Consider the following 12,652-nt stretch of genomic DNA (forward strand, 5'->3'; position numbering starts at 1 on the left):
TCCCGATTGCTGACGCACACCGAAGTCCCCAGCATTGCTTTGACACTGGACAAACAGACTTCTCAATGAACTGAATCTGAACAAAGCTGCCTGAACACGAGCACTTCTACCTGTCCCATTCTGGCTATGCTTCTTTTCAACAAGAGCACAGAGTGGCAGTGCCACAGTGGGCACCGCTTGGCCTCCAGCCACAGCAGCACCGCTGGCACGGTGCGACAGAGCGATGCAGAGGGGTGCCAGTGCACGTTGCCTGAAAACTCTAAGAAGTGCTGAAAACAATTTTAATTACCCATTCTTGGAGTATAGGAGGACTGGTTGGAACACGTGCAAGTGAAGCAGCTTGTTTACATAACAAACGAGGTATGTGTGCGAGGTGCTTTGTGTAACAGTGCCGCACACTGCAAGCTCTCTCACCTGGAGAGCTGGGTTTTACCAACACACAAGACCACCTTCGTGTAGAGAGTAAGCCTTTAGATAAAATATTCATAACATGATCCAACAGTAGCATAAAAGAGGGTGGTTTGAATGGACAAAATGTCTAACACTTGCAAAAAACCAAACAAGCCAGGCAGCCACCAAGTGGCTTGAATCTTGCATACACCACACAGTGCTAAGAGTCATTCAAAGTTTTCAGCTCTTGCCTGAGCAGCCACCCTCCAAAGGCTAACTCTACTTGGAAAATAAAACTTATATGAAAAGAGAACAAATAAACCCCTGACAAACCAAGAAAACTCAAGAGCTTCTACAAGAGCTAAATGTCTGAATCTAAGGAAAAAATAATTTAGTCCTGATTCTCATATAATGGCATCATGCATTTAGCTGTTTCCATGACATTTTCCTGCAAAGAGCCAAAAAGAACAATAGGGATTTTTGAGGCCTGTAAAAGGTACAGAACTCAGGAAGAAGGGTGAGACAAAAATCAAACAAACTAGTGATAGAGCTGTATAGTTGCACTGTGGATTGTACATTGAAAGACAGTGACAATCCCTAGGTAATACCACTTTTATGCTTGGCTGTTTCTTGTTTGAATATGGTTCTCCCAACTCCTAAGAGTTTTAGCGACACCTACTCCTCTCTAACAGCGGAAACTTCTAAAGGAGAAACCAAAAAGAAAATGGTATCCACCTAAACACTACCATTTAAAAATGCCATTAGAAGATAAATTTTAAAAAATCAGGAAACTTGCAGCTTCCTTCAGCACATTAGTGACAGCAAATATTAATTTCAAACTCAAATTTAGAACATTTCTACTTATATATACTCTGTCCTGATAAAAAAACAGTCCAAATTTGAAAATACTGCAACAAGAAAAACAAGTTTTGAAGTGTAGCAGTTAAAACAGCTCGAAGATCTTTTGAACTTTTAAATACCTGGGGTGGGGATGTGGGGGGAGGCAACATCTCAAAACTAAAGCAATACTTCTCTACATCCTCTGTCACTTAAAAAGAAAAAAACTCTAAAATAATAGCAGGACTATCTTGCTAACCCCTGTGTCTGCAAGGGCATCCCATTTTGTCTTCTGGCCTTTGTACATCAGTTCACCAGGAGAAAGAACTGGTCAGAAGCTGTATGGAACAGAGATGGTCTCTGCTCAGAGGCAGATTTAACTTAAAAATAATCATCACAATTATTTGCAGGGCTCTGCCAGGGGAAAAAAAATTATGCTCAACCCAAAAAACCAAATAGTGTGACAGTTTTGTGTACGAACATGTTTATCTTACCCTCTCTCTTACCTTATGAGACACATCTCTTCGTCCTATTCAAAATACAGCAATTCATGAAATTCCATCTGCAACAAAAGGAAAAGCCCATTAATACCTCCTGATAACCTTGTAACAGAAGTCTAATAAGCAGTTAAAAAAAAAAAAGGTTAAACTTCTCCTGCCATTCCAGTATAATCTACACCCCAGGCAAGTCGCCCTCCCATTGCCGGCAATCTGGGAAGCGTGGATAATAAAGGTATTAAAGATGTTGTAACATGTCCTGTAAGAAGCATGCTCTTCCTCCTTTGGCAGGGCTAACAGAGGTGGCCAAAGCATACAGACTGTCCTGCAGAGTCATAAGTAAGTCTGCAGCATCCTCTCATTAAATTAAATGAGCATCAAATTACATAATGTGAACAGTTGTAAAATGAGACCAACGGTAATGGCTAGAAATAATCCCAGTGGTGTTATACATTGTGGAGACAATTTTCCATCAGACTATCAAACCTGGGTAAGCAGCACTTTTTATCTCCAGGCCAAGAAACTGTCAGCATGCAGCCTCTCTTAAGAAACAGTAAAGCATGCAAGAAACGGATGGAACAAAACTCTCATGCTCAAGTTTAAATGATGCCTACCCCAGTCAAGTACATTTAATTTCCTAACTCCTTTACAGACCAACCTTTCAAAGCAATCAAGGTGTTTTTATAATATAGGTAAATATGACACAGTCTTGGGATCAGAGGAAAGAATACCACACACCTGACCAACAAATCTGCAACCTTAAAATTGTTAATAAAATTTACAGTCTGGATAGACTCAGGCTTGAACAAACACTTTACCACAGCACTGTTAAGAAGAGACGACATGACCTGCAATCCAGCCAGCCCACGAGTCACTAGGGCAGAAGAGAGACCTCCATCTGGCAACCTGAAAATCTCTAAGAGTCTGCCTAGAGTGAGAAGTGTGAATCAAGGACCTAAAAAAACAACCAAACCAATCCCTTCACACTCTTTTAGCCCCTTCAGTGTCCTGCCCACAAAGTCCAGAAGCCTGTTAGTCCCGTGCCAGAGTGGAAAATGTCAGAAATGTGCAATGGTGAAAGGGAACACAAGAGAATACTACTAAAAAAATCTAACAAAAAATGCTTGATTTTTCAATCCAGTTACCTGGGGGGAGATACAGCAGAAATTAAAGGATTTGAAGCAAACAGTTTTCATGTTTGCCTACCTCTCCTGTAGTGATGCTATTAAAGTTACGCCTGTGCCTAAAGTAAAAAAACAGGTACACCCCTCACTTGGTTTTCTTTCAACACCAAGCAGCTGTAGCCATGATGCCAACAGACCCCAGCAGGAACCCACAGGTGCTCAGTGCCAGGCAGAGGTGACATCCTTCACCACACTGCACTACCATTTCCCCACCAGCAAAATGGGATGGTGGCATGTGGGTCCCCAGCCAGGGTCCAAACTGCTAGCTCTGGGGTGCCTCCTTTTTCCCCCTAAGTGTACACTAGTACACACTAAGTGATAAAAAATAAACCTTTCATCCTGTAAATACTATTTTCTCAGATTCTACTGATGATCATTAATTTTCTTTGCATTATCAGAATAATTTGACAACAGTTACACCACTATAGGTTTGTTTTGGGTTTTTTTTATTTGTTTGGTTAGTTTTTTTGGTTTTTCCTTAGGAAAAAAAATCTTCTGTTCACATTACAGAAAGATTTGAACAAAAGACAGCCACTGACCAAGAGCCCACTTCAGAATCCCTACCCTCGTAGTCCCCTGCCAACCCAGTAAAATTCCTCAGAGCACAACCTCTTCCTGGCTATTTTCAGAGCAACTGTAGCAATCATACAAGAACAATGGGGAAGTTTGTTTTACACAAAGAGTAAATGTTTTGCAGCTTCCAATGTAAATATTTTAATTAATGGATTTTTTTTTAACTGTCTACTGCCTTGTGTTCACATTCACACAGAGCCACCAGGACAGAAGCAGCACTCAACTGATGTAATACAGAGAAGAGAATACAACATATTAAAATGACATACTGACTTCAGAAAAAGCACCTTCATAACCATAAAATTCAGTGGGCATTTGCTGGGGAAGATCTGTTTTAAGAATTTAAGAGAAGCAAAATTTAAGTTTTAAGAATTTAAGAGAAGCCTGTGTCCAGCCAAGGGCCCATATTAGCTCCCACTGAGACTGTGTGCCTATTTTCATAGGAGGCTGTAGAAAACCACAACCCAACGTATTTCTGAAACAACATTATGACCGATGACCAGGCTACAAGGAAAAAAGTGACGTATCTTTTTGTGTCAAACATCAATATGGTGGCCCTTAACCATCCATCACTGGGGATCCACTTCACAGAAATGCTCAAATCTGCTTTAATAACCCATAAACCAAGTGCTGCAGACTGTCGGCAGGATGGGACGCAGATTTACTCTCTCTAGGCTAGACTGTTTTGGTATTCCAGGAAGTGGCTGGACTGAGATGCCAAGCCATCCTGCCCATGCTCCTCTGATGGTTTCTGGATCCAGGAGCACCCCAGGTACAGGCTGCTCTTTCTCTTTGAATGGTGCCTCTCCCTATGAAACTATCTTCGTCCTCTGCCCCCAGATACCGGGATAAAGTTTGGATGCAGTATCAGCAGATGGCTGGCATTCAAGATTTTTTTTTTTAATTTTCTTTTTCAAATGAAGTAGGACACAGATGGTGACGTTCCTGCTTTCCCAAAGCCTGGAACATGAACATAGACCTGTCTAAGCTGGGAAGCTCAAACCCATAGTACGTTTCTGTAGAGCTGCACAAATTGCTGCATGGACCAGTTCAGCCTGAAGCAGTCCCACACGTGGCAGTATTTCCCCTTCCCTGCTTTTATCTGAATGGGAGGTTTTGTTCTTCTTGTACTGACCTCACTACACTTGATGCCTGTTAGCAACATCCTTTCAGAAGTTCAAACAAGCTCTGTAGAAATTCCCTGCCACTGTAAGCAATACACAAGCTACCCCAGGTAAAATGCTCACTGTACCGTTCAAAAAATTACCACATTTTTACACTTTCACCACATCATGCAAGGTGCTGGCTGCCCACTCGTAATCCCCAGATTCTGCAGCTCCCACAACTTCTGTCCATACTGGCAGCTCCATCACCTCCAGGCCAGTGGTGGTGGCACTTGGCTCATCACATCCCACTAGGCAGTGGCTAGCACTGGAAATGATGGGAAGAAGCCTACCGCCCCCTCTCTTGCAGGAACTACTAAGTGAAGAAGGAGCAAGACCTCCCAACTCCATTTCATCAAGAACAAACCTTCCACAGTGCTAAATTAGTAAATGCTGACTATCAGCCACTCCCCATTTAGGACAGGGAGTAGCAGGAGAAAGGATATCTGGCTCTTACTTGAGAAAGACCCCGTAATTTGGCAGCATCATAAGATGCTCGGGACAACGAGGCCCTTGCTGTTCCTGCACAGGCAGGCTGGTGTCGTGCAGAGGGAAGCAGGAGCAAGCAGATACATAATTCTTCATGGTGTGAACCCACCATGGTACCTGACTCCTAGGTAGGGCAAACGGGTACCAAAGGACAATGGCAGCTGAGAGCTCCCCTCGCAGCAGGGTCATTCAGAAAGACGAGTTAGCAAAACCTTTCCTGGTCCCTCACAATGCCTCAAAGTGAAAGTAAAACTCCTCATCTTACATCTGAATGTTACCAACCATTGCTTTGGACTGATACTGTACGCGTTTATACAGTATCAACTTCAGCTTCTACATCAGAAAAAAGTTTCCTTAAAAAAACCCTCAAAAATAAACAAACCCCTCCCATCATTTCTTTCCCCATATTCCCCATCAGATTTTCTGGCTATACGTGCAACATTAAAACAGAGAGTAAACATCAAAGAAGTTAGTATCTCTGCTTGGAACAGACTTTTCAAAGTGTGTCAAAACACACTTTTCATGGAAGACCCAAGCGAGGAGGCAGACTTTGCATGAAGCCTTCAGTGTGCACAGACTCTGGAAAAGGAGATGTCGAGCAACCTAAGGCTTGTGGCAGTCCTTCCATCTTCCTCTCTGACCTCTTCTAGGGAAACACTACATTTGACTTCCTCATGTGCCTATTTAATCAGCAATGTGAAACTTGCACAACCTTACCGGCGTCTCTGTGGTCTTCCCATCAGGGCAGTCGGTAGAAACACACCCCAAAGGAGCGGAACATTCGTAAGTCTCCCATGCCCACGGGATGGAAAAGCGAGCGGGGAGAGAACAGATGAATGTTAATCTCTCCTTGCCGCCAGCAGCAGTCTGTACTCTCCCACGCAGACAAGAGGGAGGCTGTACAATTTGTTGAGGCCAAACTGTCTGGAAAAATGCAGAGAGAGAAAACTGATGGCAAATTCTCTTCTCTATCTCTTCTCCTACTGTAGGGAAAGTGAAAGTCAGTCACAGAGTTGCTGACAGAACATGAGACCACAGGGTCTTCAAGGGGCTGCTTTTATGCAAACCACAGCGCTGGGCTATGCAGGACTCTGTCAGTTCAACATATTCACTGCCTGAAATATTCTGCTCACACAGTGCATGCACTCTGAGTTCTTATGGGAAATACTTTCATTGGCAGATTAAGCTTTTTGTCTAACCATAGGAACACAAAAAGGACCTGACACCACTCCATTACAGGTGTTAATTCACAAATGTAGGACTCTTCTCTAGCCTACATGACTCCAAAGACCTACTTCCTAACCATGAGTAGGTAGCCAAACAGCACATGAAATACTGAGCTTGGAGCAGTTGCCACCACAGACACTTCTTTAACTGATCTGTGCCTCAAAGGTGCCTGTCAGTGCTGTACATGTGCCAAACGAGAGCATGGGGTAGAAGCTCCAAGCAGGAAACAGAAGCTTGTCTTAGATTAGCACAGCTCACTCAAGTGTAGTGCTATGCTCAGATTTGGTTTTGATTTGCAAACCTTGCTGTCATTGGCTAAGAGGACGTTTCAAGTTTTGTTAAAATAGGCAAAAAACAAAAGCCAAAAAGCTGAAACAAACACACAAATGAAACTACCCTGGCAGCAGTAGGTATCTTTAAACTGTGCAAGAGGCAACATTTCTTAAACCCCATTTTACAGCTTGCTTTTCCATCTCCCCCTCCAGAAGGCAGCCTCTTGGATGGGCACCTTCCAGGACTCCAGCAAAACATATTCAAAAAAGCAGAGAGAACAAAATGAGAGTCTCTCTGCTGCAACAGTTTGAGACACCATCAGTCACCTCTCATCTTTATTGAGAATCCTCCCCCATCAACCCCAAATACATACCACAAATTTATTGTCTGTTGAGGTATCTTAGAAATAAGCCAAGGCCAAGACCAACCTGGCTCCAAGGAAATTTCAGATGGTACTCTGGTGAGCTGGTGGCATGTTTCCAGTTCTCACCACTAATTCCAGAATTAAGAGTCCTGGAGTCACCATATTGCCTGAAGACAGTAGATCCTACCCTCAAACACACGTGCCAGCATTGCAGACGTGGTTTTAATTACATTAATACCTGTCCAGCAGGAACCACTTGCTTACTCTAGCTCACAATGATCACAGTAGCAGAGACATACTGCAACCAGCATCTTGATCAAGGGCAAGGGGAAAGTTCTTTGGGTAATCTAGAGAAGGAATCTGAACCTTAAAGGGAAAACTCCAGTGAAAAATGAGGGAGGGGGGAAAACCCCACTATTTAATGTTAGCGTTTATTAATGTTTAGCCTTCAACTGTGGATAAACAGAAAAGAATCTCTCTGCCTGTGTGCATATTTAAGACTGTTTACACATGAAGTCCAAAAGGATGTCCTCATTTTATAAATAATTTGATCTGATGACTACATCAGAAAAAAGTGCAACTTAAGGCTACATACAGAGGCAAAACACTTGGCTACTAATGTCTAAATGGGGGGCGGGGGGGGGACAAAGACTAAACATCATAGTCACTAAAACTCAGCAAATGGTTTATAGTTGAAGCTAAGTGCATAACATAGTGCACAATCAACACACACCAAATTGCTACTCTCCTTAAACTTTTGAAGCTGTGCTTACCAGAAAGTCATTTAAGTATTCAATATGAGAGTCTCCTAAATGTAAACACTTCCTCTGCTACATACCTGACCACATAAGCCATCCAGCAATGCCTTACTCCTCCCATGAGGCAGGTACATCTCCTCAGAAAACACACTTGTGGAGCCGCAGCATCAGGAGAAGCTGAGACTTCTTTCCCACAGAAATGAGGAGAAAAGGTCCTCAAAAGATTTATTTTCTGAACTCAAAGCTTTTGGTTTTGTTTTCCTTTCTTACATGCTGCTGTATGTACACATAGATGGCTGTAGTTACACGTGTGTGCAATTTGCTTGGGATCAATCACTCTGCATGTCAGTTTTAGGGGGAAACAATGCATACAAGAAACTATTACCCTACAAAGAAATACTATTTCCAGGTAAAATTTCTTCTTCAGTTTAGCTGAATGCGCAAACTTAGATTCCAGATTTTTTTCTCAGCTGAGAACCTATAAACAGCACTGTAAGAATACTGTCAGTGGTCTCCAAAGAGGATTGAAATATTAGCTACCCCAAATTTTTCACAGACTTCCTAAACTGAAAAAATAATGGGATTTTTTTTAATGTTCTCTATTTGCTGTGCAAGCCATAATGCCAGGTCATACTCCACATAAACTGCCTCTTACTTTAAGCTCAAAGCATGCCCTTGTGCAATCAAGAGGCCTGCATGCAGAAGAAAGGAACAGAGGATAAAAAAAAAAGCAGCACACATGTAATTTTGGTGTAGCAAAATTTTCTGTAACTACTGATACTGTATATACAGTATATGATATTCGCTATCAGTAAGGAATATTGGACAATGAAGTACAATTCTGTGCTTTTAAGAAAAACTTCATTTCTGACCAAGAGGAGCAATGAGGACTGAACACATTTAACTTGAAATCAGCAACCACATGTGGTAAGAAAGGTCTGCCAGGATGTGATCTTTAATTATGACTTCATCCTGCACAGCTCGCTTGAAAAAGGATCAGCTGAGACATCTTGCCCACAGCAGCTCCTACAGAGCACAGCCCAACCAAAGAGAAGACCAGGGCATCACAAATAATAATAAAAGAAGTTTTCCCCACAAGTAAGGAGGTATCCCTTATAATTCAACCCTATAAAACCAGATTTGTCAAGTTCTAAATTAGGTTGCAGCAATATTTCATTGCACCATAAATCTTCCTTACACCCTAGTGAAGATGCCTAATAATTTAATATGCCAAAATTTTATTTTTTTTTAATCTGGAACTCATCAAAAATTGCCTGAAATAGGCATCTCTTTCACAGTTCAGATTCCACAATGCAACTGATTTGCATTTTTTGCATGGAAAATCGCTTGCAAAATGCATTTACATGTAGACTACCAAAGGTTGTAATTATCTCTCTTGGGTTTCTTAGGTAGGTCAGTGAATATCCTACAAAGGCTTCTGTGTTATCCCATGATATTCATTCAGCATCATTTTTTTCAAAAGCAGTCCAACCTCCTTAAAGAATTACACCAACAAGTAAAATCTTTAGAAGAAAAAAGTGGGTTTCCAGAGTCAGAAACTTTCAGAACTTTTTTCCTTACTTTTTATTAAAAATTTCACAGCCTTTTTTTGCTGAAACAGATTACTTCACAAGAATGCTGAATTCTAACTGCCTCATGTCCTTCCTATTTCAGTGGATAACATGCACCTCACATAATCACTTGAAATAAAAAGAAATAAAAGCGGAAGATATTTAAAGGGGGGGCTTGAGATACTGCCAGTACTTGTTATAAAAATTTCTAGTTCCCATTCCCTCCCAACTAATCAGGTCTGTAATAAAAGAAACACTATTTCAAAGCAGTTGCCATGTCTGTAAATGCCAGCACTATAAAAAGTTAAGAATATGATCACATCAAGTGCTTTCAAAAATACACAATTTTCCTCATGAAATAGAGATGATGAAAATGGCTCTAGAACTTTAAGATTGCTCAAAGTTTGAAATAACAGTGATGTCATTATTTTCCTGCTGCTTCTGAGAAGTTTACATCCTTGCTTCCTGCTGCCTCGCTTCACTTTTCTTAACCCAAGAAAACACAAGACAGGCACCACAGCACTGCAGTGCTGGGATCACTGGAGGAAGTCAGGACAAGTCCACTTTACATCTCACCAAGCCTCCCCTAACAGCAATTCAATAAAAGTTGTACTTCCAGAAGCTAAAATAAAAGGTGAACTGTCCTTTTATTTGCTATGTCTCTATGAGTACACAGTCTATCTTTTCTTTCCCCTGTTCAGTCAAGGGTCACAAGCAGTGTATGAAGAAGCTAATTCGTGGTCCTGATCCTGCAAAAGCCCATGAAGAAAAGGCCCCAGAAAGCAACTAAGTGGAGTATGCAGCAATTAAGACGTGTTTCACTACTCTGCTTATCGCATGACTGCACTCCCTGGCATGGAGTCTTGATACAGGGCTTAAGTCAAGATAGTGAATGTCACAACCATTTCACAGCTTGCTGTCAGATCATAGAGACAATTTTAAAGACAGAAGAAATCCAGAAAAAAAGTGGGTTTGTTTTTTTTTTTAAACTCCAAATGTTTTACACTGGGGCAAGGCATTAATAAAAATGTTATTTTAGGTAACTGGCTGACTCATTTTTTGCTAAAATTAAAATTTAGCAACCAATTCCTAAAGAGCCAGGCAATCTAAAAGCAGTTGCCTGCAAAAAAGCTGAATTCAGACTATCCAAGGAGCTTCCTAACCTTGATTTTTAGGCTAACCTACAGACAACCCTGTTATTTCTCTCTTGATTTCCACACTGAGACAGTGAGAACTTCACTTTCCCCTTTACTTCATTTACCAAACTGCTACGTTTTCTGTACTTCCCATTTCCCTCAGAGGTGCTCAGGCTGGTGTGGCCCCTGGAGAGTGAAGGCTGGCTGGTTGGTGGGCTTCTCAGAGGCTGGGGCAGGGGAGATGCTGTATTTTGTTTTTTCAAACACTGGGACTAAGACTGGTAATGGGAAACTGTTTAGTTAACTGCTTGTCCCAGAATTCCCAGGAAACTGTCTGTCTGAAAAAGATATCTTTTAATTAAAAACAAAACAAAAAAGCCCCTAATTAAACAGTTTGTCTAAGATTAATGCCCCAGCTAGTTTTGCCACAGTTTTTAAGAAATGGGCTGGATCTTCCAGCCAAGGAGGAAGTGAGGCCAGACCCTGAGAGCTGTTGGGCTGATACTGACTCGCAAAAACTCCGTGAAGCCCAGCAAAATTATTCTGCATTTATTTATAGCTCCACCAATAAATGCAAAATCTGCTAAAAACAGTTTTCAGATATTGAAACTGTACAAGCCATAAAAAATTCCTTCTAGACAATTTCTGACAATTGAATTGCTCAAATAAAGAAGCCATCTCAATACCTGGTTTTCTAAATTTGCTTCCCCAGGCTAATTCAGGGCATCTACATTTAAAGCTTACTTCTGTTATTCTACTCTCTGCTTTGTCTTTTACAGCATCTGTAATTGTTTATATACATGAAATGCATATTAAAATTTGTTTGTTTTTAAACAAATGACCATATAAGTAATACAAATAACTGATCTTGCATTATCAACTCACCAATACTTCAAGCAAGGATTTTTATTCACTTAACACTCTTCTTTAAAACACACACACATATCCCAAAGGAAAAACACAAAAGAAAATACAAAGTCTTCTCCTTAAGAGTAATATTTACTTACTCAGAAAAATTATTTCCCTTAACTGGAACATTTTTATAGCTGGGAAAACAATGCATAAAGAATTTACTAGATTCACATGCTTGTACATCTATTAGTTAAAATATTTCCCAAGAAGTTTAACTAACAGTTATGTCTAATGTGCACCAGTCATTAAATACTGATGTCCACAAAATACTACAAACAGAAGTATTTGTATAAACAGCAGAAGAAAGATAACCTGTTTATCACACAGGTTGACTATCTCACCAATCATTCAATTCAGCTTTTATGGCATTACAAGTCACAATATAAATCTTTAACAATCACAGCCTTGATTAGTCTTTGTACCTGACAGACTTTGCATCTACTACTTCCAGTGCACTTAGTCTTGATTTTGAAATCAGGGTACACCAATTAAATTATTCAAACCCTCAACACTGACTAATCCCCTTCCTGTTTTCCAATGACCAGAAATACCCAACCAATCTCCAACATCTCTTCCCAGAAGCATGCTTTCTAGGTTTTCATATACAATAAAAGCTGGAACTTGGCGTAACTTTGATAACTGCATTTTCAAATTAAAAGCCAGGAAATTAGTCATGGTAGGGCAGCATCTCTAGGGGACAGTTTGGGTGGCCACCAGCAAGATGCGTGTGGAAGGCTGTGTGAGAGGGCAAGATTGGTATCTACCACTTCCTCTCTTCTGCCATAAGCATCAGAAAAGCTGAAAGTCCTCCCTCACCTACTGTGGGCTCAACCCCAAGCACAGGGGAGGGCCAGTGCAGGTATTCCCACATCATCTTGAGAAAGGGTAAGAGCAACAGACCTGGTGGGGAAAACTCCAGAGTTTTTCCAAAAAGCCAAAGACACGTAGTTTTGCCAGTAAAATAGCTAAATAGCAACTTAAGTGTCTCAAGAAGGCCGCTCTTAAAACATACAGACCTCAAACTTAAAAAGGATCACACCTGCAGGAGGACAATCCTTTCCAGGATAGCTGTTTGACTCAGCAAGGTCATCACAACATCCTAAAACACACCACCTCCTCACTGTGGCAAACTCACAAAAATGGCTTCACACCACCCCCCACCCACAATGGGGAAAGTGGGACAATGGGGAAAGCGCCCCAAATTGCTCCAATAGGAAAACCTTGCTAGGTGGACTGGGGGCTTTCTTTAGGAGCTGGCTGACGCCCCAACCCCAGCAC

At 41.3% G+C, this 12,652-nt stretch overlaps 1 protein-coding gene across 5 annotated transcripts in view; it reads right to left on the bottom strand.

Annotated features, from left to right (window-relative positions):
• The window catches only part of TRERF1 (transcriptional regulating factor 1), a 76,597-nt gene extending 70,662 nt beyond the window's left edge, over positions 1-5,935 (bottom strand). For 2 of the 5 annotated variants that reach the window (XM_015621962.3, XM_015621960.3), the window contains exons 1-2: positions 5,851-5,935; positions 1,734-1,789 (exon numbers count right to left, since the gene is read on the bottom strand). The gene's annotated coding sequence lies outside the window, so the exon portion shown is untranslated. The remainder of the gene's footprint in view (positions 1-1,733; positions 1,790-5,850) is intronic. The other 3 variants (XM_015621961.3, XM_015621957.3, XM_015621959.3) reach the window with 2 other exon arrangements.
• Positions 5,936-12,652: the final 6,717 nt, after the last annotated feature.

This window comes from Parus major, chromosome 3, assembly GCF_001522545.3.
Source record: "Parus major isolate Abel chromosome 3, Parus_major1.1, whole genome shotgun sequence".
Taxonomy (NCBI): Eukaryota; Metazoa; Chordata; class Aves; order Passeriformes; family Paridae; genus Parus; species Parus major.